The 25,941-nt window shown below is 39.7% G+C and overlaps 1 long non-coding RNA gene across 1 annotated transcript in view; it reads left to right on the top strand.

Annotated features, from left to right (window-relative positions):
• The first annotated feature begins 11,578 nt into the window (after nt 1-11,578).
• LOC148185506 (uncharacterized) overlaps nt 11,579-25,941 on the top strand; it is a 79,305-nt gene continuing 64,942 nt past the window's right edge. The window contains exons 1-2 of the long non-coding RNA XR_015775865.1: nt 11,579-11,647; nt 24,140-24,277. This is a non-coding gene — a long non-coding RNA (uncharacterized LOC148185506). The remainder of the gene's footprint in view (nt 11,648-24,139; nt 24,278-25,941) is intronic.

Raw genomic sequence — 25,941 nt, 5'->3', positions numbered from 1 at the left:
ACATTGAGAAACACCAAAGGGGAAAAATAGTGCTATTTGGAATCCATATCTTGGCAGATCACACTCAGGGATTGTTAATAACCAATCATCCTACTTGCAAAATTAATTTAAATTTAAATGTCACTTAAATATGTTTAAATACTTAATCATACAAATTAATTTGCTTAAAATGAATGGGATATTAAATTGTGATTAGGATTTGATAGAATGCAAATTGAAGATAAGTATACAAGAGTCCAATTTTACTATGGACTGGCCTTGCAAAAATGATTAAAATGTTGCCTGAAGCAAGTACAGTGCCGGTTGTATCATGCACTTAATATAACAGGACTTCTTCCAATTTAGAATGAAATATCATGATTGATTCAGATACAGAATGTTGGGTCACATCTGATAATGTCACTGAATTTGAAAGGCAACAGGTGCTCCAATTATTCTGCACTTAGTGTGCAGAAATCAAAAATCCACCATTAACCAGACGAATGCTGCAGTCCCATTCATAACTCATCGATAGCCCATATGTCTTCTTGTCTCGCAGTTTCGACACCCCCAATCAGCCTAATGTGAGCTCCCAAAAATCCAAAAGGTGAGCTGCATCATCTTTGAAGGTTTCATCAAATCCAAATCCCCAGCGTCTTAAAAAAACTGATCTATAGTCCAAAATAATCAGGCTGTTGTTACAAAGCAGCCATTCTCCTGGTTGTATTAACATCCATCTTTTGTCAGCGGCAGGCAAATTTTCACACACGGGCCGCCCTGGTAATTCTGCTAACCAGGCCGACATAAAAATCACCGATCAGAAAAAGCTATTCAAGTAAAATGCAGCCTCATAAAACATCTTTATTACTATTAGTGCAGTTTACTGTGGAGTCCAATCAAAGAAATTGACCATTTATAATTGGAAGTGCTCTAAGAGGGAGAAGATGGACAATAATGGCGTGATGATGATGTTGAGGAAATGGGTAACAAAAAAAAAGGTAAATATATTTAAAGCAGGGACACAGGATTGTGATCTTATAAAGAGGATTTTGTAAAAAGTTTCGAAAAGACACGCATTTTAAAACATTTTGTTATTGTAAAGATCCAAAATGTGGTCAACTGGAAGTGCACTATTCTGCTGCGACCTAAAATATACATGGACTTCTTGACATAAAGAATGGAGTTGGCCCTTGACTTTTTCAGTGGTGTGATCAGCCTGCTGTGTATAAGGAGCCTGAGGGGGATATATTTCATCGGGATCACGGATACGACAGAATTTGAAATCAAAGCTGCGAAGCCCTGCCTTCACTTGCCCTGCTACTTGAACATTTTTCCCTTATCTTAGCTGTCTTCAACACTAGCGGGCAGACGTGACTGTAAATGGCAACCCGCCCCCTGAAAATGAATGTAATATCTGTAGCTTGGCTGAGCAAGCTTTGCCCTATAGCATCCACTAAACATAGTAACTTCCCAGAGAGATGCACTCTGTGCCAGGCTCTGCCTTTTTATCAGTTTCCCAGAGTCTGGCAGTATGCACAAGCAGGTCTAGGTGAGGAAAATTAATTCTACATTCTGGCTGTCAGCCTACCAAAGCAGCAGTAGCAGCAGCAGCAGCAGCAGCAGCTAATACCAAAGACCCCAACTTGAGCACACTATGGAATGAGTCATAAGCTTTGGCTGCAAAGGTCTTTTACATTATTTGACAAGAAAACTTGAGATTAAAGACAGTGCCGGTGGCTATTTACTTACTTACACCGTCTGTTCTAAATTAATTGAGTAAATCTACACTTGTCTGTATGTGCTATGATGCTGCTTTATCACATTAGATTGGGTGTGGCCTGCAGAAGTGATTGACATTGTGTAACAAGCTGCAGTGTAACCACTCTAAGCAGGTGTGCCTTGTCAAATAACACCCATTAAAAGTTCTTCTTTTATCACGAACAGGCTTCTCCTCTATTGTTGCTACTGTTCAGCACTTGCTGTTTATCCCTCCTCCATTGTAACTGGACAGTTGGTTACAGTGAAGAGCACGGTGTTTTTTGACCATTTTTCAACTCTCAGCGCTCTGAAAAAAAAGAAAGTCAAACCGATAAGGCTCAATGCAGAATTCCCACGCGTTGCTTCGTTGCACTGCTGGCGTTTGTAGCCTTGTGTAAATACACAGTACTCCCATTCCAAATCATTAAAAAGATTACACTGGCCTCAGACAAAAAAGCTTTGGTGAACATGGCCCCAATGTCATGCCTGAATATTTAACAGATTTCAAGAGTGCGAAAGAGCTGAGCAAGATTTTAGAGTCAGACTTCTGACTTCTCTCCTTTAGTGAGACTTAGTATGTTGAAAGGCACTAACAAAAACAAACTTAGCCTGTCAGCAGCAAAAACAAGCATTTCGTTGTGGGTGTTAATTTACAGGGAGCACTTTACCCAAATGTTGCATTATAACCTATTTTCCCACTGCTGGCTGCAGCTCTCTTGCTCAAAACAGGTTCCCTTTTAAATGAATATACAAATGCATCATCAGCAAAATGTATTTGAAAAGTAAAGTATCATTATCTTAGGTTGTTAGTGACGTATCAAAACGTAAGCTGGCTGGTTGGAGGTGTAACTACTAGGGAGGAAACAGTTCATAAAAAAAAAATGTTTGGTTTGCTTCTCACAGTTTGGGTCATGTGTGTACTGTTCTGATTTCAGCATATGATGAAGGTACTCGAGCCTCGGTATAACATCCCCTCCCACCGACACTTCTGCAACACGATAATTCCCAAACTTTATCAAGAGACATGACGAGGAGTTGTCAAAGAATTGTCCAATACAGCCTACGTAGTCCTAACCACTGATACCATGCATATCTGAAACATGACAACCAACCACTAATAAAAAGTACTTTTTTGCAAGTGGTAGTGTAAAATGGCTGAAAAATAGTAAATATATATATAGTCTAGATATAATAATACAATATGCAAGACTTCTGGCATTTACATATGGATATTTTTATTATTGCTTTTACACCAGTATTTCTTTTGCTATATTAGCATTAATGTATGCCATCTAGAATATGGGCAATTTGAATATATAGACTGGATCTACTCTCATGACGATTAAAAAAAAAAAAAAAAAAACAAGGAATGGTGTGGCTCCCATAGCCTCTCACTCCAAACCCCAGTTTAATTGGCTGGGAGTGACTGACAGATATGCGCTCTGTCAGGAGTCTGTCGTGAATATGGCAATCACTATGTCTGAAATCCTGGCTCCCAAATGAAGCAATTTATTTTTATTAAAGTTAATCCACACAGTGCTGCCTGACTCCATGATGCAGATCTACTACAGCACAGTGAAGTGCATGTATACAGTTTCAGCATCAGTACCCCAAACGAGATCTGACTCCACGTTACCTATTGAGTTAATCATGTCCCTCTTTTATTGTTTGGGTCCCTTAAGCAAATATGAATCCTATACTGAGATTAACTGGCAAGCATCCTATATACAAATCCATTTTAAATTACAGGAGCCCAGGTGGACAGATGTCGTCCCATCCGCCCAATAATGTTACTATTTCCACTGTGCCCTGCTTTTTCTTTACTTTGGAACATGCAGTACAGCATGTGCTTCTTTTGAGCTATTATGCAACATTTCAAGTTTTAAATTCAGTAATGGGTCGCCCAGTATCAGTTGCAAGAGCACAGATGGACAGATGGAGTTTTTACTCTGCCCTGCTTTTGCCTCACAACGCTATGAAGTTATACAGTATATGATCTGCTTTCAACTATTACACAACACTTCAAATTATGTTATTCCTGCAGATTTTCGAAGACGTTTATCTTTCAAAACATATTAATGGAACAGAGTCGTGTCGTTCTTGATCTTTAATACATCAGTGAGAAGGGAACCATTACACAGCTGTTAAATCCTGACAGGGAAATGATTGAACTGACATAAGGATATGCAAAAGTTATGCAAATTACAGTATCTTACATTCTAAGCTGTCAGTTTGTTTTTCAGTATTTTGTTTTATCTCTGACGAGACTTTTGAGGCCAATATTTGTTCACTGTGTATTTTTTTTCTTTCAAAGAATACCTTATATTGATTTCATTACATAAGTTCTTACATTTTACATTTGGCACTTGTGAAGCAGTAGGAGGTTAAACACCTCGCTCAAGGGCACCTCAGCTGTAGAATATGAGTGAAGCCTCGCTGATTTGAATTCCCACTTAGATCTTCAAAACTATTTCATGCATTAGAATACATGGCCATCAATGTGCAAGCCTGTGTTTCTCACAGCCGATGTGAATTGGAATTGGTCAGATATACTTTCCAACAATCCTCCAACCCAAACAACCACACAAGTGGAGCATTTAAAAAAAAGTGTCCCTACTGATGAGATAAGTACATCTTCATTGCTTAATGACAAAATACCGTAGCTTTTTTGCCAGTGACAATTAACAGTCACAGTTTCAAGGACATGATTTATATTGTGAAACTGTCGCAATTCAGCTACTTGGTTAGGTTCAGGCAACAATTTGTTAAGTGTTAGAAAAGAGGGTTTTGATTAAAATAAGCATTTTTGTTACATGACTTAATGTACAAACATAAGTTAACTTACAATTCATACCTGATGTAAGTTAAGTACATTATATAGGTTACTCTAGTTAAGTACATTAGGTAAGTTAAACCTACTTACATAAGTTAAAATAACTCACTGCTGACGTTTGGTTTTAACCCCAACACAAGAAAAAAAGGAAAAAAAAAACAACAACAGAAAAACCCACTGGCATTGTAAGTTTCTGCAAACCACAGATATGTCACATTTGCAAGTTATTATGTGACAGATTTGTTGAAACTTTACATTCAAACAACATTGTCAATTTGTGGTTAAATTTAGTCACAAAAACCACTTGGTAATGTTTAGAAAAAAATCATGATTTTGCTTACAATGCCAGGATTTTGGTGTGCAGTCCCCCCTGGAAAAGCAGTGATGTCATGGTAAAAAACAACTGCTTTTTTATGTTATTGTCTTTGCTGGAAAAACAGCAACAGATCACCACAAAGCACGAATATTGATGACCAAAAAGTCGTTGGACAAATAGTGAGGGGTGGCAACAAAACACCCATGTTTGGTGCCAAAAAAGCCACTGGAAAAACAAAGTCTTGGTAAAAAACAACCCTTTGTATGCCACTGATCCTGCAGAAAGTGCAGTGATGTCTCAGTATGAAAGAACTGCTTTTTGTGGCACTATACCAGCTGGAAAACAGGCTGCTTAAAAACACATATGATTAATGCCTGAAAAGCCTCTTGAAACATAACAATTCAACTGGTTTTGTTTTTGGTCTCAAACAGTGGTTTGCAGCTTGGAAGGTATCTCTCCTAGTTGTCACGCCTTCCACCATCCCCTCCGACTCCTGATCACAAAGTATTTAACATGTACATATAACATATTTGTGGTTTGCTGAAACACCAAAATTCAACACTGGGAGACATTGGTTTCATTGGGGACACAAACAGGGGTCTGTGGGGTCAAAGCCCTGTGTTTGTTTGACCTGACTCTCCACCCTGATCTCTTCTCTATACATAATAGACTTAAATACTGCTTTACAAATGATGTATGTGGTTGACCTTTTTGAGGAGAACAGTCTTGTGCTCACATAATGAGTATCAGTTCCAGTCCACAGATCGCCATGGATGAAAAAGTTGGATTTGTAAACTATTTATGGGACAAGTTTCAATATTTTGTACCAGCTGGTATTGGATTACAGACAACAGCCTAAGAATTGTCCCTTATCAGGCAAAAGCTCAGCAGTCATTCTGTCTTATTCACAGTTGACAAACATTTGGCTTAACCCCCAGTCAATATACAATTACCCATAGCCAAGTGCTTGCAATAGTCCAAAGCTACACAGAATTGAATTTGATAGTGATTCATTATTCATGTGAGCCATGCAATATTTATATCCTGATAAGAATAAATAATTCAAGCCAAGATGATCAATTATGTATAGATTTGGCATAACTAAATGCAATGTTTCTATAGCCTTTACCCACATGGATCCTGGAGGAAAATGCAATAATTAAGAGACGGAGGATTTCAGTTTGTGTCAAGGTTTTAAACGAGCGTTCAGTCGATAACAACTCATTTGACTCCATAAATTGAGGTGTCTTAATCTATATGAACTGTCAGTTCTGCGCGTGCTCTTGCCATAGGTTTGGTTTCCATTCTCAAAGTCCCGTGTTCTGTGTGCACTGCATGCCACTGCAATTTGGAACTTCATAATTGCTCTATCACTGAGATTAATTGTGCAGAAAATTCTCATTTTCTTCCCTTCAGCCGTCAAAAGGTGTGACGAGCTCAACGGATGACTGAAGGACATGAGTCGTAGATGTGTTTCACAATAACACATAATGTTAAAGTACACACATGTTACACATCCAGTAACAACCAATACATTATTCACTATATGAGCTACTTTGTTGCAGCAGCTAGGAAAATAACTGTTGTCCATTTGCCTCTAATTCCAATAATGTGCGGGCACACACACACACACACACACACACACACACATTGCTTTTTTTAAATATTGCATTTTTTTGCATGTCATCCCTTCTTTCCCTCCCCAACCCAGTGCTATCAAAATAAAAATCCAACATCCCATAAATATCTAAATCTTTGAAAATATATCATAAATTGCAGCTTAACTGTATTTTCTTTGTTCTTTAAAGAAAGCAGCCCCCTAATAAAGATAAATCTTTTTTTTAAATGCATAGTTAATTGCATCTTAACTGTCTAGTACTACCTCTATTTGCAATAGATGCCATATTTTAATCTATTTTTCAAGTCAGTACATATAGGACTTAGACATTTTCATGGATTGATTCCTTAACAGGTGTATCAGGCACAGGCCCAGAGGCCCAAGGTGTCAGGGGACTTCTTGGTAATCACTTACAAAATCTCACTCAAATGAACATGTACCAACCATGAGAAGAAACAAAAGGACCAGAAAGAGACACAAGACAAACTTTAAGAGATACAAAAGAACTGCAAAGAGACAAAAAAGAACCCACAAAAATGGGCTGACTTACCACAAAGAGACACAGAGCGGCTACAAAGAGAAAAAAAACAACCATGAGGAGACACAAAATAACCACAAAGAGACAAAACCACAAACACGTGCATAATGGCTACAAATACATGCAAAGCCAATGCAAAGCCTGTGTGTCTTGCTACTATGTAGGAGAGGTGGCGGGGCCCTTTGCATATCTATGCCCATTGTCTCATAATCTGCCCATGACAGTTGTGCATTCACACTGTGGTAGACTCATCACCAGCCCATTTATACACATTTTACCTTGGCTCTTTGCTTTTCTGCCATTCAACTTTCCATTTTTAAAGATCCATTTTGGCATCCTGAAGCTTTTAAGCAATTAGGTAATCATTGTGCATATTAAAACCAAATCACTAAAGGATAAGCAACGTGAGCACACAACTCAGTACAACACTGACAGGAGCAAATTATGCAAACAATTTGAAATCACACTTCACACCTGCATCCTCTCTTTGTCCAGGAGGCTATTTGTGCATTGCTTAGGTAACCAAACAGCAAAGAACTTTCAGATGATTCAGCTACGCTACAGTCATGGTGCATATTTGTGTCTGAACACAGAAAATGTCTCCCTTTTGTTATATTCTGATGTATGTGAAGCATTGTGCTTATTACAGTTCGCTCAGTCACAGAGCACAGAATGCATGGTACTATGCAGGGCTCTCGATAAATACAAATCTCACACTATCTCATGTATGTTCATGTTTGAATTTTCTTAGTGCTTGTCCTTCCTGAACTAAAGCAGTTCAGAGTCTGACAACCTAACAATGGGAGAACCCATAACACAGCCCACAGTCTACTAGTATATTTCACATTAGATGTGCTGCTCAAGGATGTGTTTATCAATTGCTGACGTGGAGAGTAAGTGGGCTAAACCACATGTATTCATGCTGCATGTGTCACTCACATTCTTCCTGCAAACACATTAGAGTCAACTTAGAGTCTTTACCCAGCATTAAGAACAGTACAAACTGTAGCCTATACCTGACATGGTACTAGACAACATTTTCAACATTAGTGGAAGAGGTTTATTTGAAGTATTTATTGTTTGGATGAATTGATCATGGATGGATGGTTGTTTTAAATCCAACTTGTCAATAAAAATTAGGTTGTAATGTCTTTTAAGGGAATTCAGTGTGCTTTCTGTAGCTATGTCCTCCAGAATATTTCAGTCACATGGTCACTTTACACAAATAACAACAAAGAAAAACAAAAAAAAAAGAACAATTTGACAATTTTGAGGCCTGTCTTACAATTGAGCATTTCCTTTCCAAACAAAATGTTAATAATTTTCTTCTTTTTTATCCAGCCGAATTGCTAGGAGAAATGTTTTTGCATTTAATGTTGTGCAACACCGAGGCAAGACATCTGCCAAGTTGCAGACTAGTGTTTAAGACCAACAAAAACAGTTGTTTTGTTGGCAACCCTTCACTTCACTTCTACTGGCGTTAACATCTATCTTGGCTTTTTTCAGTTGCACATAACAGTACTTCCATGAAGCGTTTGAGCCACCAAACCTGGGTGTTTTTAATGGCACATCAGGGCATTTCCCAGGTGCATTTGAATCTCCAAGCCTGGGTGTTTTTCACTCACCCTTCCCTCTTTTCCCAGCACCTTTTGTGCCACCAGTCATGCCTGTTTTAAGCCAAAACATGATATTTTCCTAACCATAACCCAGTGGCTCATGTGCCACAAATATGCACCACGACTGTGTAAACATATCCCCACTTTCACCGTAGCCTTGTTGAGAAACGTTAACGTTTCAACTACAAAATACTGTATAAATGTAACATATCCACAGTTTGCAGAGACATACAATGGAAGCATTTCTTTTTTTCAAGGAATTGGGTGGTTATATCTGGAAAGCAGATCTCAACATTTAACTGTAATCCAGGAGGAAAAGACATTTTCCTCAAATTTATAGAGGTTTCAGGAGGACATTTATTCGTCTTAACTGATTTTTTGTTAGCATGATGAATAATTTCTTGGACTTGTTAATATCCAGTCCAGTTCACTCTTTATGATGAGTTAGTCATTCTTCTCAACTCTCTGCAATGCGGTAAGGGAAACAAAGACAAGTCCTTCAAAGTTAAGGCATGAATAACCATACCTCATAGCAATGATCACTAAATATATTTCATAATATTTCAAATTATGGCAGGACAACTTGGTATGTACTTATTGCTCAATTAGAATGGAGGTCAGAGCTGCCATTTTATAATGATGTTCAGCAATCAGAGAGACACACCAGAATACCCCATTGTGCTACAAATCGGATGTTGTATCAAGCTCATTTAAGTTTATTTATTAGTCACATCTTCAATGGGATATTTAAAACTCAAGAATCAAGAATAATGACCCCCTTCAGATGATATTAATATACAAGATGATTAGTTTAAGAAGTTAATTAAGTTAACCAATGGACACAAGTTATCTCCAGCCCCAGCAGCAATCTCTGGGGCTAAAAAATGAAGATAAACCAGACATGCCTAAAACAGCAGTTTCTCTACTGGCCAATTGAGGCTGACTCCAAGAGCAAGTCAATCCCCATAGACGCCAGTGTTAAGATGCCCAACGGGTCTGGATTTTTAGAACCCATCCACCACCCTAGCCTTCCACTAAGAACTGCTTCCTTGTTTACTCCTGTCAGTGCATTTGACACGCAATTGCAGCCTTTCAAAATATGTGGCATATGTACGAATTTAGGTGCAGAACTTTGTAGGAAAACACAGTTTGTGAGACCAGATAGCGTCTTGGTGGCTTTGTCTGTTCATTTTGCAGTCCAAGCCTAAACCCCAAAAGTCTGTTCTCAGAAGATTTTTTTTTGTGATTTTCAAGGATACACATTGTGAAATTTGCATATTGTAATATGTAACATGATTGGCTTCTCCCGTAGTTGTCATGTCACAAAATCAGGCTTTTAGGTGCACTTTTCAAGCTCCGATCGCAAAAATAGAATGTCAGCATTCAGCAAAGGAATGGAAGGGTCTGTCAAGCAAAACGACGATCATCCAAGACATTTTTTTTTTTTTTTTTTTTTGGAGTATAGCGGCCTCTTTAAGAAGAAAATGCTTCCCAAACTAGATTGTTCCAAGTGAAGGTGAGGATACTGCAGAGGCTAAGGCGAGTAAACAGAGTGCAGTGTTGAACCAGACTTTTTTTTTCTGCACACACTTTAGTATTTTCAAGTGGAACAACTTGTTGTGCCTCACATCTTGATAGGCAGAAATAAATGAAGCTAAACATACTAAATTGCTTTAAAGTGCAATCCAGCTCTTGAGTCATTTCTAAGCTAATTACATCAAAATATCAGATCGTGTACTAAATTAGGCAGGAGGTAAAGCAGCGTTGGAAGGAGGGAGCAGGGAGAAGAGGTAAGAACTGAGAGAGTATGGGAGGGCAAGAAGAATATGAGACAGCAAACAGGATGACGGCTTGTGAAAAAGAGTGTGAGGTGAAGATATATTTGATTCTATTTTTACAGGATAACTCTTTAGCTGTGTGATGACAAACGACTTTCTCTGTGTCACAGAAAACAAAGTGCCCCACTGGGAGCCCTGTGCTATTTCATGATTTCTCTGACCCTGGCAGTGACAAAGTGAAAGTAAAGAGAGAGACTTCCAAACTAGCCACAGACAGTCTCACAGCATTAGAAATAAAGTAGGCTTATAGGGCGTGACGGTGCACGTTTACAGGTCTAGTCCTGTGTGGGTGTGAGAGGGCGAACAACAGAAGAGGGTGCCTGGTGATTGATTAAAACAGCACAGAAAGATTAGACAAGTGTGTCTGTGTCAATAGCCAACTGCATAACTACTGGACAGAATGTGTAATCAATGCCATTTGCTTGAGGAAGGAAGGACAGGTATTAATCCCATGAGCTGTGCCTTGCATTTGACATTGATGACTCTCGATACTAACCTCAATTTTTCAAAGGCGCCTGGAAATCAATTTGTTCTTGAGATGCTCTGACCTCTTCGCCCACCTTTTGATTCTCTCAAAATTCCTATCGATTAGTCCAACTTACAAGGCCCCAGCCACATTTGCTGTAGCCTTTCCCTGGATTATTGGATTTGGATTGGCTTGTTTGTTTCCCCTTTACTTAAAGCTACATTAATCAGTATTTATTGATAGTAACATTGAATTAAATGACTCGGCAGTAATGTGAAATTGTTGCTGGTAACATTGTTTGGGTTTGGTCTGGGTCCAGATTGGCAGAAGGCCACTGTAAGAAGATGGCTGATGAGGAGAAGCAGATATATTGCATCACTTGGAAAGCCAGATAGTTTTTGAAACCTTTGTCAGTACTGATCAGTGCAAAACATGCTGATGGCATAAGCTGACATAACAAACAATCCTGTACAGTTTACCCTCTGATTAGGTCTGAGTGGCATGTAAAAAATCATATAGCATGATATCTTTGACCAAATACCTCAATGTCAATATTAAAACATATTTACAATATGAGATCTGATCTGACAAGTTAACCCTAGTCTCTCATTCCACAGATGGAGAGAATTGCGGGATTTGAAAAGACTCAAAACTGATCCTGTATGGCCCTCTTCCTCCGGGACAGGTATGTAAAATGTCTATTCTATTTATTAAATGCATTGGGGGTTGTGGTTTTAAATCAATATGTGAATTTACGTATGCAGTAAAAGCAAAGGTTACTTTTTCCCCATTCTCTTAAAACAGTTATTTATGTGACTTAGCCACAAACATTGCTGCATGGCTACATTATCTCATTGTTACGGGCCGTAAACATGCCCCATCTTTAAGTGCCTGGAAAACGTTAGGTGGGGCGCTGGGTGATGTGCCAACTTTCGTGAGTGCAGAGGCAAGTTGTGTCTGAGGCTGCTACGTAAGCGACCATAAACAGCACCGTATCAGAGCCCTCTTACCAGAAATCCTAAGTGCAGAGCTGATCTTCTTACAGGTGTTTCTTTAGTGTGTATTGGGTCTGAAATAGTTTTTTGGAGAGATGTAAAGCTCAGGGTATCCTTGCATTAAAATGATCAGCTTCTCCTGATATTTACAGAAGTGAGAGATATCTGCTGGCTGCGATTTGTTTTTCCTCGTTACATGACAAGCAGTGCATGCTCCAAAAGTTAAACTCTGTACATCTCAGGGCGCAGCATGTCTGCCTGCAGGTTATGCAAAAAAATGTTATGCTTTAAAAATGATTGATAAACTAAGTACTTTCTGGTTTAACTGTGATGATCAACTTAGTGTTATTTCTTTAAATATGTATGTAAAACTTTTTATCTATTTTTGCATGAATCCATAGTGAGGTTTCAATACTGCACAAACATAAAAAACCCAGATCTAATCATTATGTTTTGTTATTATACACAGAACAGACTATGTCAGACAAATGGTGTTTTTTTCACCCACCTAAAGAAATAAATCTGACCACAGACTCCTTGACTCAGGGTTTCATGTGAAAACATTAGCAGTGGAAATGCTCAGCTATTCAAACAAATGGGAGGTTTTACTGTGCATTTCAAACATTATATTCTCAAAAATTAAGATCTGTCTGAGGTAGCAGAGTCTGCTCACATCTATAAATTACAAATATGGAGACTTTTCAGAAGCATTTAGAGAAGGAAAATCAGTGAAATGGATTTCAGGTCAAGATCTTGGCATTGGTCAAGTATTTAGTCACTAAAATATCTTAAATTTAATGCTGATATAGCATGTCACAGCTGCCTTAAATTTAAGGGGCTGGAGGTTAGGCAGAAAATGGGAAAGAGGATAAGAGGAGGTGAACAAATGTGATTGCAGTAAACAAGATGGAAGCAGGGAGGCAAAGGGGAATAGGTCTGAGGTTAGGGAGATAAATGGGTAACACAACAATTTCTTTCAAAATGCAAAACTCAACATTTGGAGAAAAAAAATCAATACCAAAAAGATGAATTTATTGCTGGCATGAAAGCAAAACACATTATGGCTTGCTATTAAAAATATGAGATCTGAGTCCCCTCTGAATAATTTTACTTTTGCTCATGAGATCATCTGTCTTTTTTGGACCAAAGACTCATGGACAGTGTTTTGGAATGCATGAGAGGATGGGAAATCTTTGAGGTTAAGATAAAACTTGAGATCTTACAGACTAAGTTCACTCACTAAAAAGAAAAAAAAAAAAACGATTTGAGGATGCTTCGAGATTTCCCAGCAATTGGATGTATGTATTTGTCTGATCTTGCTAATTGGCCCTTGATTGCTTGACTGCAAAACAGAATAAATGCATAATTGTCTAATTAGACGTGATTAATTCAGATTTAGATGTGAAATGATTTTGGTGTGTTTGGGGAGATATTTAATTCATGGCACTCTGGTTGGGGTTAAATGAATTGATATGAGAATTACCTTCCATGATTAGGTCTCGTTCACCTAGCCAACAGGCAGGAAATGGGGCTGAATCTGGGGGGAAATTAATAAGGATGTACAATGAGCATGGCACTTCAAACTGAGACAAAATGATAAAAGCTTGGTGAAAGCAGAAATTCTGGAGAGATTGAGGTGTACAACAAGGGAGCCAGCGGGGACAAAAATTACCTAAGCTCACATATTGGCTTTGACCTTAAGACTCTTTCTAGCCTGTGTACAACTGACTGAATGAAGACATATGCAAGTCAACACTGTGTTGTGTTTAAGGTTTCACAAATTTCACTGGATAAATGACCCGTTTGTTGACATACTGATCTTTTGTCTGTCTTTGACTTTTAGTACTTTAGCTGTTAGTATCATTCAAGGGCGTGGATGGTATTTCAACATTGATTGGAAGACACTGAGGTGGAATATGTCAAGGGAGCAGGTAAATGAGAGGTTACTGTGAGGTTAATTTTGTAATCAGCGTATATTTGCTTGCTGCAAATTGCCATTAAGGGTGTTAAAAAGGAACGGTTTACTGAAAGACCAGTCTCCAGAAGAAAAGGTTGGCATTGTGGGTTTCTGCAAACCATGAATATGCAACATCTGGTGGTTTCATACTTATTATATTGATGTTTCTTAAGGAGCCAGAAGGTGTAGAGAATGGTGAATGGTGTGTCACCTGAAAGAGACATGCCTGCCAAGCTGCAGACCACTGTTTGACACCAACGAAAAATAGAACAGGGTGTTTTTAGCGAGTCATTGCTGTGTTTTCACCAGGGTTAGTGCCACAAAATTAGGTTATTGTTTTTTTTTACAATGTGGAGATATGGTCGATCACAGAGGAGTTGTTTAAGTGGGATGGGTGAACATTAGGCAAAAATCTCTGTACCTTTGTATTGGTAGATGTTGGTCAGGTCAAGATTTCAGCATCCAAAGAGAGGTTTATTACACAAAAACTAGTGACTGACAATGGCTCAGACAATCAGCTGCCCTCAGTAAAAGTAAAACTCTGACTTTGACGTTGCTATATTGACACCCAGGTGGCGATCATAACACAAGATATCACCGTGTTCCCTGCCAGGATATAATATGCGACACATTTTCCAGTGTGCCCCCAAACCATGGCATTTTCCTCACCATAACCAAGTGGTTTGTGTGCCTAAATAATAAGGTACAGATGTAATCTGTAGTTTGCAGTTTTATTTTATTGGCATTGGGTTGTTACTGACAATTACTAGACAATAAAAAATGTCATAAATGAACTGTATCGGTAATTGCTTTATCTCCGAAGTGGTTCTCTTGACTTGATTTAAATCCAGAGGTCATCAGGTGTTTCAAACATCCTAGCCTAAGATTTATTAGCTCCCTGCATGTGTCTGTGTATAGCGCATATAGTCCACAGCCATCTTGATTCCCTTGATGTGCCATCAGTGACATTCTCGAGGGCTTTCTTTCCGCACAGTGTTGTGCTGCCAAGGAGCTTGAGGCCCAGCATAGGAATTTGGCCGGTTCAGCCTCTGCAGCCAACTCGATGAGCATGCATTGCACACACCATCTTCATGTCTATGTACTTGGCTCTGTTTATCTCTTGGAGGCCTCCTCCAACTGGTCCTCTCAAGGGACAGTCAATCCCAGCAGGACCACTTGTCTGGCTGTTTCAGACAACAGGGTTCATGTCGGGACTGGAAATGCCTGGACTGAGTGTTGGATCTAGCGTCTAGGATCTTGAAATCCTAAGTCAAGAACCCCACTTGATGATCTTACACACTGTAGATGCTGCGTCAGCTTCTTCTCTCCTTGAAAAAGACGGTTGCCTTGCATGCAGTTGTTTGCTGCTGTTAATCCTTGTGCAGATGGAGTCCACTTCTGCTCTCTGCACCTGCATGTCACCAGCAACAGGACACTTTTCCCCAGGCATTCGGGCAATAATTCAGGATGTACTCCCTGTAGCGTGTGGACCCCATTTGGGCCCTTTTAATGGTAATGCCTAAAATCATCATAGCATGAAAACTGCTTGCAACACAGCAGGATGTCTTGCAAGACAGCTCTTTCTGTGATTATGGGACTAGTATTGCAATACTTAACTCTTCTCTTACTCGGCAAAGGCTTTGCTCTTTCTAGGGACTCTATAGTTGATCACACAAAAGCAAACCAGCACTTTCTTCCAATAAGAAAAGCAGCCATTCTTCATGACATGAGTCGGAGTCAGGGAATGTATGTCACCATGCAGTGGGTCAGATGGAACCTCACTTATCTTGCCTGCCAAACATAAGGTGGTGGGTGGTATATCTGGCACTGTAACACGCTGAGACGATACATTTGTCACATTTTTCCTCTCAACACTAAGCAAAGAACCTGTGAGTGAAATGAGCACAGCAACACTGCCAGGGGACAGCATACATATACTGTATACAGGGCTTGCAAGTGCTGAGCTTACAAACAGGCCAATTTGGAGCACAGATGATGCAATTTTGCCTTCCTCCCTTCCTTGTGGGCTTTAGGATGGGAAGCCTTGAGCAGAACTCAGCACTCTTAGGCATAACAACCGCTCTTTTTGGCCTCATGTGGTGCCATTCAGGTTCCATGTTATAAGCTTCGCCTTGAGTGGGCCAAGAGTGCACTCACTCTCACTCTGTAAGCCAGAGAAAGCATCAGTGCTGACTTAATTGACAATGACTTAAGACTTCTGCCCAATGGGCTCGAGAGGCTGCTTTGGAGGCAGCCTTAAACAATATATCACATAGTAATACTGTCTGAGGGCAGAGAGGCCTACAACGAAAGCTTCAGCAGACTACTACAACAAATGAGCTCGCCCTAAAACTGATATTTTGCTACATTTGAAAAATAAAAAACAAGCCTAAAGAAGCTAGTAACATTTAATGCACTTTAAAATGTTTTGATTTTTTAAAAAAATGTATTTTGTCTTTGTTGTATCTTGATAATCACAATGTCATGCAAATGTGAAAATTGAAGTAGACTGTGATTTTCTTTTCAACCCTTCATTTTCCAGAGCTTTCAATGCATGACCCTCCCTCCACCCTAAATAACCATGTTTGATTTTTTTTCTATATTCACACCAAAATGTCGCCAAACAGCTAATTTCTTTAGCAAAATGCAAATCCACCCTACAAATCGTAGCATCACACAAGCTGTCTGCACACTTTTACACAAATACACACAAAATTTAATAAGCCTATGCATCGCACACATAACAGCATGCACACAGCCAGCCATTATCAGTATGTGCATATGATCACCCTTTTCCAAAATAAACCATAACATACACAAAAGTGGTTCAGGGGACAGAATATCAGTATTATTTGGCAAGGTGGCTGTTATTAGATTTTAAAAATGTAAACCTTAAAAATGATTTGACATGCCTCTGCTGTCTCTCACGCCTCTTTCCCTCTCATAAGTAACAGACAGTCCCTAAGTTTGCCATCCACTGACTGAAATAAGCAGTTAAAAACTCTGGAAAAGTCTCTTAATGGAGCTTGACTTAACAGAATTGGGCTGAGTCTTAACAGTGTGTCAAATAAAAATTGAGCTTCACAACCATCACAGAGCAAGTATTTATATAGGTTACTTTCAAGAATCCATGTGGTGACGTATGAATTCAGTGAAAAAGTGGTCTATGTGTTGCTTTAAATCCTTCATTCTCAGTCAGATCTGTGTGGTCAATGCATAAAAGTTGCCAAAATCAGAAACACAAGAGACTTTATCTATTGAAATTAGCAATTGATTACATCATATTAGGTGTGTCTATTATTTGTCCCAGCTGTTTAAAACAGCCGGATAACAAGTAATTTGTCATTTTTTTTCCTCACCCAAAGCCTGCATATTCATATAATTTACAGGGAATTTAAAGGAATGTGTAATTTTAGAGGCATTCCATCTTTATGTTTAAACCTGCTGATTGCATGAAATTGGAAGTAAATCAATGAGATGGACTAACAAGTCACTGAGGAAAATACCAAGTAATTAAGATCTAGCATGCCCTTGATGAGAAACAAAGGAATGTAATATGCCTAACATATTTAGAGAAGTCAGCACTGCTTCTATAATCACTGCATATTTTATTGTGTGTTTACAGCTTGCGGACAGACTGCCAAACGAAAGGGAACAGGTTGCTCGTCTCATATGTTTTGCAAATGAGCCTGTACAGTACTGATGTATCTCGACTTTGGAAGTATTGCTCACAAAGTAAACATGGCCGCAAAAACAATTGTCTCCCTGGGGATTCACAGCTAGCGCACCAATGTGTGTGTGTGTGTGGGGGGGGGCTGTTGGGGGATGCCAAGTGAGCACAGTTTGTGGCAACAGCCATTACACTTTCAAATGGGAATTACCTCTTGTTATGTACCAGGCTTTTTACTCTTTTACATGCAGATTTCCCCCTGAAACCATTCATTGATCATGGAAATTAAGCCCAAGCATATTTATTTGCCAGCCAGACTCTACCACTCAAGTAGGCTCAACATTTGTTTTCCTGGTTGTCACCATGTCTCCAGGGACCCATGTGCCACCTGTTCTGTTTCTGGGTGGAAAATGATTGCAGGGAAGTGGAAACGGAGGGTCTTTTTTTTGCCTCCTGATTTTCAGTGAGAGTTTGGTGGCACATTAGCCTGCAGCTTCAACTCTCACTGCACCGTGAAGAAGCCGGAAACTTTACAGCAAAAATGATTGATGAGTGGCTCACAGCGGAACACTCTCAGGGGTGTTTCCTGGAAAAGTCAACTTTTTAAAATTAAGAAAAACTACTTTTTTTCATACTTATGTATCTTCACCATGATATTTCAATAGTTTGTATCATGACATTATTATATTTTGTATAGTGCATATCATGCCAGTTCTGTTTTACAATAATGTATTGACATTATTTGATTTTTTGTTATTTAAGACTAAACAAAAATTAGTTAATCTTCTGTTGCTCCCAGTGTCTATCCTGATATACATCCATGACCTTTCCCCAGTTCTATGCACAAGCACAAATGCCCCCTGTTGAAGAGTGGCTGGAATAGTGCTCTGCAGCTCAGTCTGAGCCACTATGTTTCCCATTTACAGAGGAAAGCGCAGCTCAGGCAAGATATTTCTGTCCAAACACAGACCCATGCCGGAGTAGTATCAAGTAACCCTAACCCCATTTCTAAACTTAAATCGGATTCCGTTGTGCTCTGGTCGGTTACCAACTCTGAACAACCACATAGCCAGCAGAGCCAGGGTCGTGCATGAACTTTTTTTTTTAAATGCACACAGAATGGATAGCTCATGGACTGTTTCAAAAATGTTTGCTAAATTTGGCAAAAAACTCAACAGGAAAGTCTTGAAAAATAACATTTTAAAATAACAAAATAACATAACACAATAACAATAACATTGACATTTCTATAGCTTATGGAAAGGGATACTACCAAATGTTACTTGTCTAATACATCACCTCTTTTAAACAAGTTGCTATTATTTATTTATATCATGAAAAACCTATTTTTTCATCCCACATGCCCCTGTCCACTACAACTGGGTCAATACAGTTTAAATTGACAGTCATCAGTTATGTATTTTTTAATATATAATAAAAAAAGAAAAGTCAGCCACTGACTAACAGCAGGGCAAGAACACTCAACATCTAAAGGTGAGAACTGCTGAAATTCTAAGATCCAGACAAAATAAGCCTAATTCTCACAGGTGGTTATGGCCTGTAGTTTACATTATAGCCTACTTAGCTCAGTTTTAGCAAGACCACCGTGGCAAGAAAACAGCATTTATATGGCTCCATTTGGAATGTAAATCTGTTTGTCATTAGTTGCACTACAGGTAAATTTTGCTACATAGCCAATGTTTAGTGTTACTTAGCAGTCTAAAAGAAAAGTTACATCATCTCTTTTCTTGCTAAGAGCAGTCACAAGTGGTGAAAAGCCACCAATGTTTACTCTTGATTAGCTTCTTTTTATATCACTTTTTTTTTGCTGATGAATATGGTTTCTTGCCAGGGACAGGGGTTCTGTTGATATTGCAAGTTAATTTTTTAAAATGTTTTAAACTAAAATTCTGGCCATATCTTACAACTTGGCCCTTTAACCATATAGTGTCCCTTACATTATAAGATTCCACTGAAAATGATTTAAATGTTCAGCGATTAACAATCCTCTCTGTGTGACCCATGGCACCTGAATGACATATGAGAAATATGGGCTTTCTGATGGACTGTCAGTTTTACGGATCAATAAATAAGGCCTAAATCAATGAATTTAATCAGTTAATGTTCTGACATCCAACTGAGGGTGAAATTGTCAGAAGGCTGCAAATTTACATGGAGTAAGATCAGCAAGCCCTGGGGCTTCCTTAATAAATGATTTAACCTCATCATTAATGTTCAAGGACGCTTACTTTTAGACACAAGCAGTGGTTTTAAAATGGCCGTACGCATACAGAAATATGCTTATCTGCCTCATCCAAGATTTATGAATCTAAAGTAGACTAAGAGAATAAACAGTACAGTTGTGGTTAAGTTACAATGCATAGCCTAATTCTCCATCCTTAATCCACTGGGGAGATGTCACTGGTAATTACATATATTAGCATTTAATGTTAGTTAACTACTTGTTTTATCTATATTGTATTCAAGCCTGCAGTAAAGTGCATATGGAGCGCACTACCTCGGTCATTAACACTGTTGCCCTGTACAAAGAAGGTCCAAGCTGTGGGTAGTTGCTGTGTGCTGTTTGCATTTTCTCACTGGGCTCGCTTAAATTTCCTCCCACGGTCCACGACATGCAGGTCAGGAGGACTGTAGACTCTAAACCAAAGATAAGAGAACGTGTTTGTGTCTGTCTGTGTGCTAAGGCTGAAACCTTTGGCATTGGACCTCAGTGAGAAGTCAACATGCCAGCTGTGCTGTTCAAGACAATGCTCTGACCAAAATTATGTAGCTATTTCATTAGCGTGTAGCTCAAGTACAGCCTCATAGAGCTGCCAGCATGGCTGTAGACTCTCGGTCCTGTTTGTTTTATAAGCTGTAAACACCTGTTATTTTAGTATTTGCAAATTAAGCCTTAAAAAGGATTGGATGTATAAAGGTATCAATCAAATGGTGATTGAAATACTTTTAAGAAAAAAATGTACCATTGGATCAAAAGCCTGTCTGTCAGATTGCCCGAAGCACATGGCTCATTATTGTGTGGAATGAAGTCATGCTCTGCCTCTGTTGCTGCCTTAACCTTTCCTGGGATATCTGAAGTCTTCAAAGACTTCTGAAGACACTGCATGCTCACCCCCAACAATATCTGCTTGCTCGATCGAGCAAGCAGAAATTGTTGGGGGTGAGCATGTTTGAAATACTGTGTGTTGGTAAACATGCTTAATTTAAAAGAAGATCGAGGAAGACATAAATAATAAAAGAGAGGACTAGAGCCAAACAAAATAAAAAGAGGTACAGTGTACAGTCTGAAGCTATACGATAAAAAAATAAGAAACAATTCAAACATATAATGCAGACGTGTGGATGATAGAAATAATGGGTGCAGCCATTCTGATGCACTTTGTTTACCGCCCACAGAATATGTTGACCTTTTGCCCTGCGAGGGCGCTTACAACCGATGTTTCCTGCCTTCGTTTCCCCCTGACAATTTAAGTGCTCACAGTTAAAGTTTGCATGCAGTTCTTTCCCATATACATATCTACAACATTCATCAAACAGGCAAATAATGTGGGTATGTCTAGTGAAGACCCACAGAGAGCTAAAATCTTTTCCACATGAAGTAAAAGTCCAGCTATAGCTATCTCACATCACTTTCTCTGTACACTTCTGCTAAGGTCATACTTGATTGCACTACTTTTCTCGAAACGAGGCCCCTCGTTTGGTCTTTCCTGCAGCTGTATAAAGCCAGGCAAGGATACAGAACAGAAACTTTTGAGCAACACCCACAGAAGTGCTGGAAGATTAAAAAGAAGTTGTGATTTTACTCTGCCAAGCATTCTAGTCATTTAGTTTTATCGGAGCAGGGAGCAGATCGGGGATCTGAGGGGGCAGCTTCACTTTCGGGCATGAACCTTTGCTGTGTTAACCTTTAGAAGAGTAGTGAGAAACGGGCAGCAAGAACGGAGAGAAGTCACATAAGTAGGGATGGAGAGCGTAGAAACTGCAGGGAAAGGTGGAGATGAAAAGAGGAAATGACACACAGAGAGAAACAGCCGAAGAAAAGGAGAGCAGAGCAGAGAAAAGAGCACGGCCTTCTGTAATGAGCCCTGCTTAAGAAGCAGCACTATACTGTCTGTCGGGTTTCATTTTGTATTGATGGCTCTGTGCATTTTCCCTTTCAGTCCCTGCACTGTAATCATGTTGTCTTGTAGAACTTCTAGAAAAAAAACATAAGAAATGTTCTCTCTTTGGCTCCAGTAGGAGGTGGCTCTGTTCACGTCCCATTTCAGATGCTCAGACTGGAAATGTGCTCCGACATTTCCATTCGTGGACTCCCTCTGTTGTCTCTCCTCGATCACACGCTTTGAGTCTACAAGGCAACATGGCATGCAAGAGTACACAATGCCGCCTTTCGCACATCCTTAATCCAGATGCAAATAAGGCTTGGCTTCACTGTAAGCACTCTGAGAGGTGGGTTTGTTCTTTTTGTCGGAGTGGTCTTTGGATAGTTCCCCTTCAAGACGATCACACTGTATCTTCGACAAGACAAGAATAATTGTAGATGATCATTTGAATACGAATCGAGACAAAGAACAAAGAATCAAGCGCCCTCAATCAGAGAAAGTTCTCACATCTCCCCCCAAAAAAGTTTTGGCAGCACGAGCCACACAGTGATATTCTTCACTAAAGAGTGCAACAGACCAGAAATGCCACAGATCTCTTCAGTTGCTGATGGCAAGAAAACTCCCAATTTTTGACTGCTGTTCTAATTGAGTGCATGAGAGGCGAGGAACAGTGGCATCTCTCGGACTGCACATTTGCTCTGAGTTATTCCAAAAAACGCGCGGGCTAATTGGCATGTTTCAAAGATGAACCCTTTCTTCAAAGAACAAAAAAAAAGGCACTGGTACATGGTTGAGAGTGACTTAAGAAAAATCAAATCTGAGCTTTTCTAATTACCTTAAAGCCAGAGGATTTGCGATGTTCCAGAACAGCTTGTGGTTTATTTATATGGCTGAGCATGTGCACGTTTTATTGCTCTCGGAGATAATTCCTCCAGTCCTCAAAGAGAAGTCACTCTCGGATTTTTTTGAGGGTCGCAATGTTGCAACATTATTTTTGATTTGTGCATCTCTTGCCTTTTATCACTGAGCTGTTTCTAATGACACAGACAAAACGGGACTCCCCGTGGACCAATTATTTTAGCTTTCTCATTGGCAGCATGGCTTGACTATCAGTGTGGGCTTATGGATATAGCTAAAACACTATATGATGTTTTGTGTGTGGGTGGGCAACATTTGCGTGTTACAACTGACAGGGCGGCGCGTCAGTGTGCTTCTATTACAAGTCTTCTTCAGAGTTCTCACAATGAGAGCTCTGTCTCCGGAGGGAGCCTGTCCAACTCCACCATAGAAACCATATAAATAAGACGGTGCTGGGGGGGAAAAAAGCGAGACGCTGTCAAAGTAACATGAAGAGAGCACGCCCAGGCCTAATGAAATTGGCAGCACAAACACAGAAGGCGTTTCATGGCGATCTCATGCCGGTGTAATGATTCCGCGCCCTGGATTGTACCAATTCCAGCCAATTTCAGACAGGTGTTTACTCCGACTGAGTGGCCAGTGCCTACGGCTGTCGACACACAACAACACATTTCATTTAGATTGGTGGGCGCTATCAAAGTGGGGAGGGGGAGGCGCTGGCAGGTGTATTATATTGAAGTCTGTTTGAAACATTCCACGCATGAGTGCTTCCAAGTACGCGTCATGCAGCCAGCTGTTTTCTAATTGAAAATGCTCCATCTTCAAAGAGTGTAAGTTTTACAAAGTTCCTGAATTCATGTCTTTGCAAATTACATGTCTGCAATTCCAATGAAGAAGTGAAAGCGAAGTAAAAACTTCATGAAATTGAATAAATCCTGGGAGGACATAAAAAAAAAAAAATTCTCCCAGGTAGACATAAAAAATACATTTTCTTTCACAGTTTGATATTTTCTGATGTTCTTTCATCCCTTAATTTTATGAGAAATGGTATTGGGGCTAAGGCCAAAATGAAACATACTTCACATATGATTTATTACAACCTCAAAGCCTGAGTAGGCAAAAATAATTCCCATGTTAAATTTTTTAAGCATTTTGCACTTTAAGTGGACTGAGAACACTATAGTTCTGCACCACCTCTCGGCTCTGTTTTCAGGGTTGGAAATCTAGCTCACAAGGAGAGACTTCAGCCAGTCTCGGGTCATTTCGGAGAGAGGGTGTTCCTATTGACTGTTTGACAAATGCAAATGCACATGCACATTCTTTCTGTGAAAGCCTGATTCAATGGTGGAGAATTCTGCGGTGGAAGTTGCCATTCAAGCAATGGTAACAACTGCCTACACCTCAAAGCAAGCCAAAAAAGGAAGACAACTTTTCAAAAAGACACTAAAATAGAGTCTAGAATCTGAGTCAATGAACTAAAGTGTTTCAGAGAATGCTAACCGGAGTGTAAGACTCATGATTATTATAAGGCTAGCGAGATAATTGATTCATAGTGTGGCCCTCTCCTTTACAGACTCCGATTACAGGAAGAGGGCAGACAACCAGAGACAGACCCCAGTCAGCAGTTGCAGCAACCTGAATCCAGCCAGCATTTACCCCGCCTCCAACTTCCTGCCAGATCAGCAAACTTTCTGCTGCTGCCTTTACTCAGGTTAGTGACACCTGGTGCTGGGGGGTCTGCAGTGGTCGAATACAAGCCACTTGGACCACGAACTGAAGGTCTGTTTTTGGAGCTGTTGCATGTTCTCCTCCCTGCAAGAACTCCACAGTGGTGGGGGTAGGGTGGAGGGATCATTGATTGGTTACCTCACTAATTTTTATCTCACATTTGGTCTGATAGAGAGAAAAAAAAAACAGGGCAATAAAATAAGATCCAAAAGAACGCGTTACTGTATGAAGCGAGTGCCAATGCCCGTGGTTGTCAGGAGGGACTTAGGAAAGAGAGGGTAGAGCTGCAGGTGGAGGCAGTATTTTCAAATTCTGACAATTGTTTGTGTTTCTTTCTTTCTTACCTTTTTTTTTCAAGATATTTGGAATTGCACAGAGCACACTGTCCAGTTTGCAAAGGGGCATTTTTGTTGTTGTTTATAAGCAGTTCCAAGAGTTTGTAATTGAACTGTTTAGCTAAAAGATATCCATATAGACAAAGAAAACTGGCCCACAAGAGGCCTAAAAGCTGACTTAATTTATCTAAATCACTCTAGAGGTATCTGATAAAATGTGCTGTTTTTTGGGGGGGTGAGGGGGGCATTGGCCCACCCTTTTAATCTTACAGCTGTAAGAGGAGGTTTCCTCTTAATGATTCAATTCGTATAAAAGGAGTGTTTGTCTCAAGTGTCCTCTCAAAGCCTTGCATACACTTGCAGAGAGGCTGACTATAACAAAACATACATTTCACACTTACACACTTTCCCAGTGGCGCAGGGGTGAAGAGGACACTCTGACAAGCCACACACTCAGGGACAAGGGCCTGATGTAGAGCGCTTTTCACCCTCAACAAGTAATAAAACACTCAAGCAACTGCCTCTCGCTGCCATGGTAACAAATGTCCATATAGGTTACCCCCATTGTGTAGCGGAGAGACGAGATGAGCTACCGGTGTAAGGGGAAAGTAAAAGATGTAACCTCAAAACGGAGGTCAATTATGTTGGAAGTTATCCATGGCTTAGAGCAGGGACATTGCTGGCATCACGCAAGATAATAGCTATTACTGACAGGTTGGTAAAAGTCGCCGAGCACAGCGCTGAGCTGTAATTTCTTGGAGGCTATATGCCAGCGGTGTCAGCTTGCATCTATAAGGTATTCTGCAAAAAAAGAGAAGAGGGAGAAAGCGCTCTTATAGGTCAGAGACAACAGAAATTTTGATAAATAGTTCCTGGCAAGTCTTTTGTGCAGTGCTTTTCTCTCCAATTTGTTTATTTGCTCGGGCCTGTTGTGATGCATTACAGATCTATACTGTTCCTAATCCTCTGCAGCACTGGCTTTGACAGCTCTTGTAAAAAGGCACACAGAGAAGCAAGCTTTCTCTTTTGTTTAAAGTGGAGTCCTAAAAATTGTACAGAAGCGTGCGTTCTGTGTGTGTTTGGGAGCACGTCTGCCATTACATGTAGGAATCCATCTATAGTGCTGTAAAGTTCACATTCAGAGTCTGTGCGAGCCTGTAAAGATTAAAGCCGCGCTCAATCATTTATACTGAGATGTGTGTTTAAAGAAGAGCCCAGAAACTACAAATAACTTTAATGCCGGACAGCAGAAGTCTCTCTCATTGCTTTTCTATCTTTCTTTATCTCTTTTTCTCTATCTGGTTCTCACAGT

Source organism: Plectropomus leopardus, chromosome 24 (assembly GCF_026936395.1).
Source record: "Plectropomus leopardus strain MGB_pleo_1.0 chromosome 24, ASM2693639v1, whole genome shotgun sequence".
Lineage (NCBI taxonomy): Eukaryota > Metazoa > Chordata > Actinopteri > Perciformes > Serranidae > Plectropomus > Plectropomus leopardus.
Note: the sequence above shows the minus strand (reverse complement) of the source record. Positions and strands in the feature narration are given on the sequence as shown.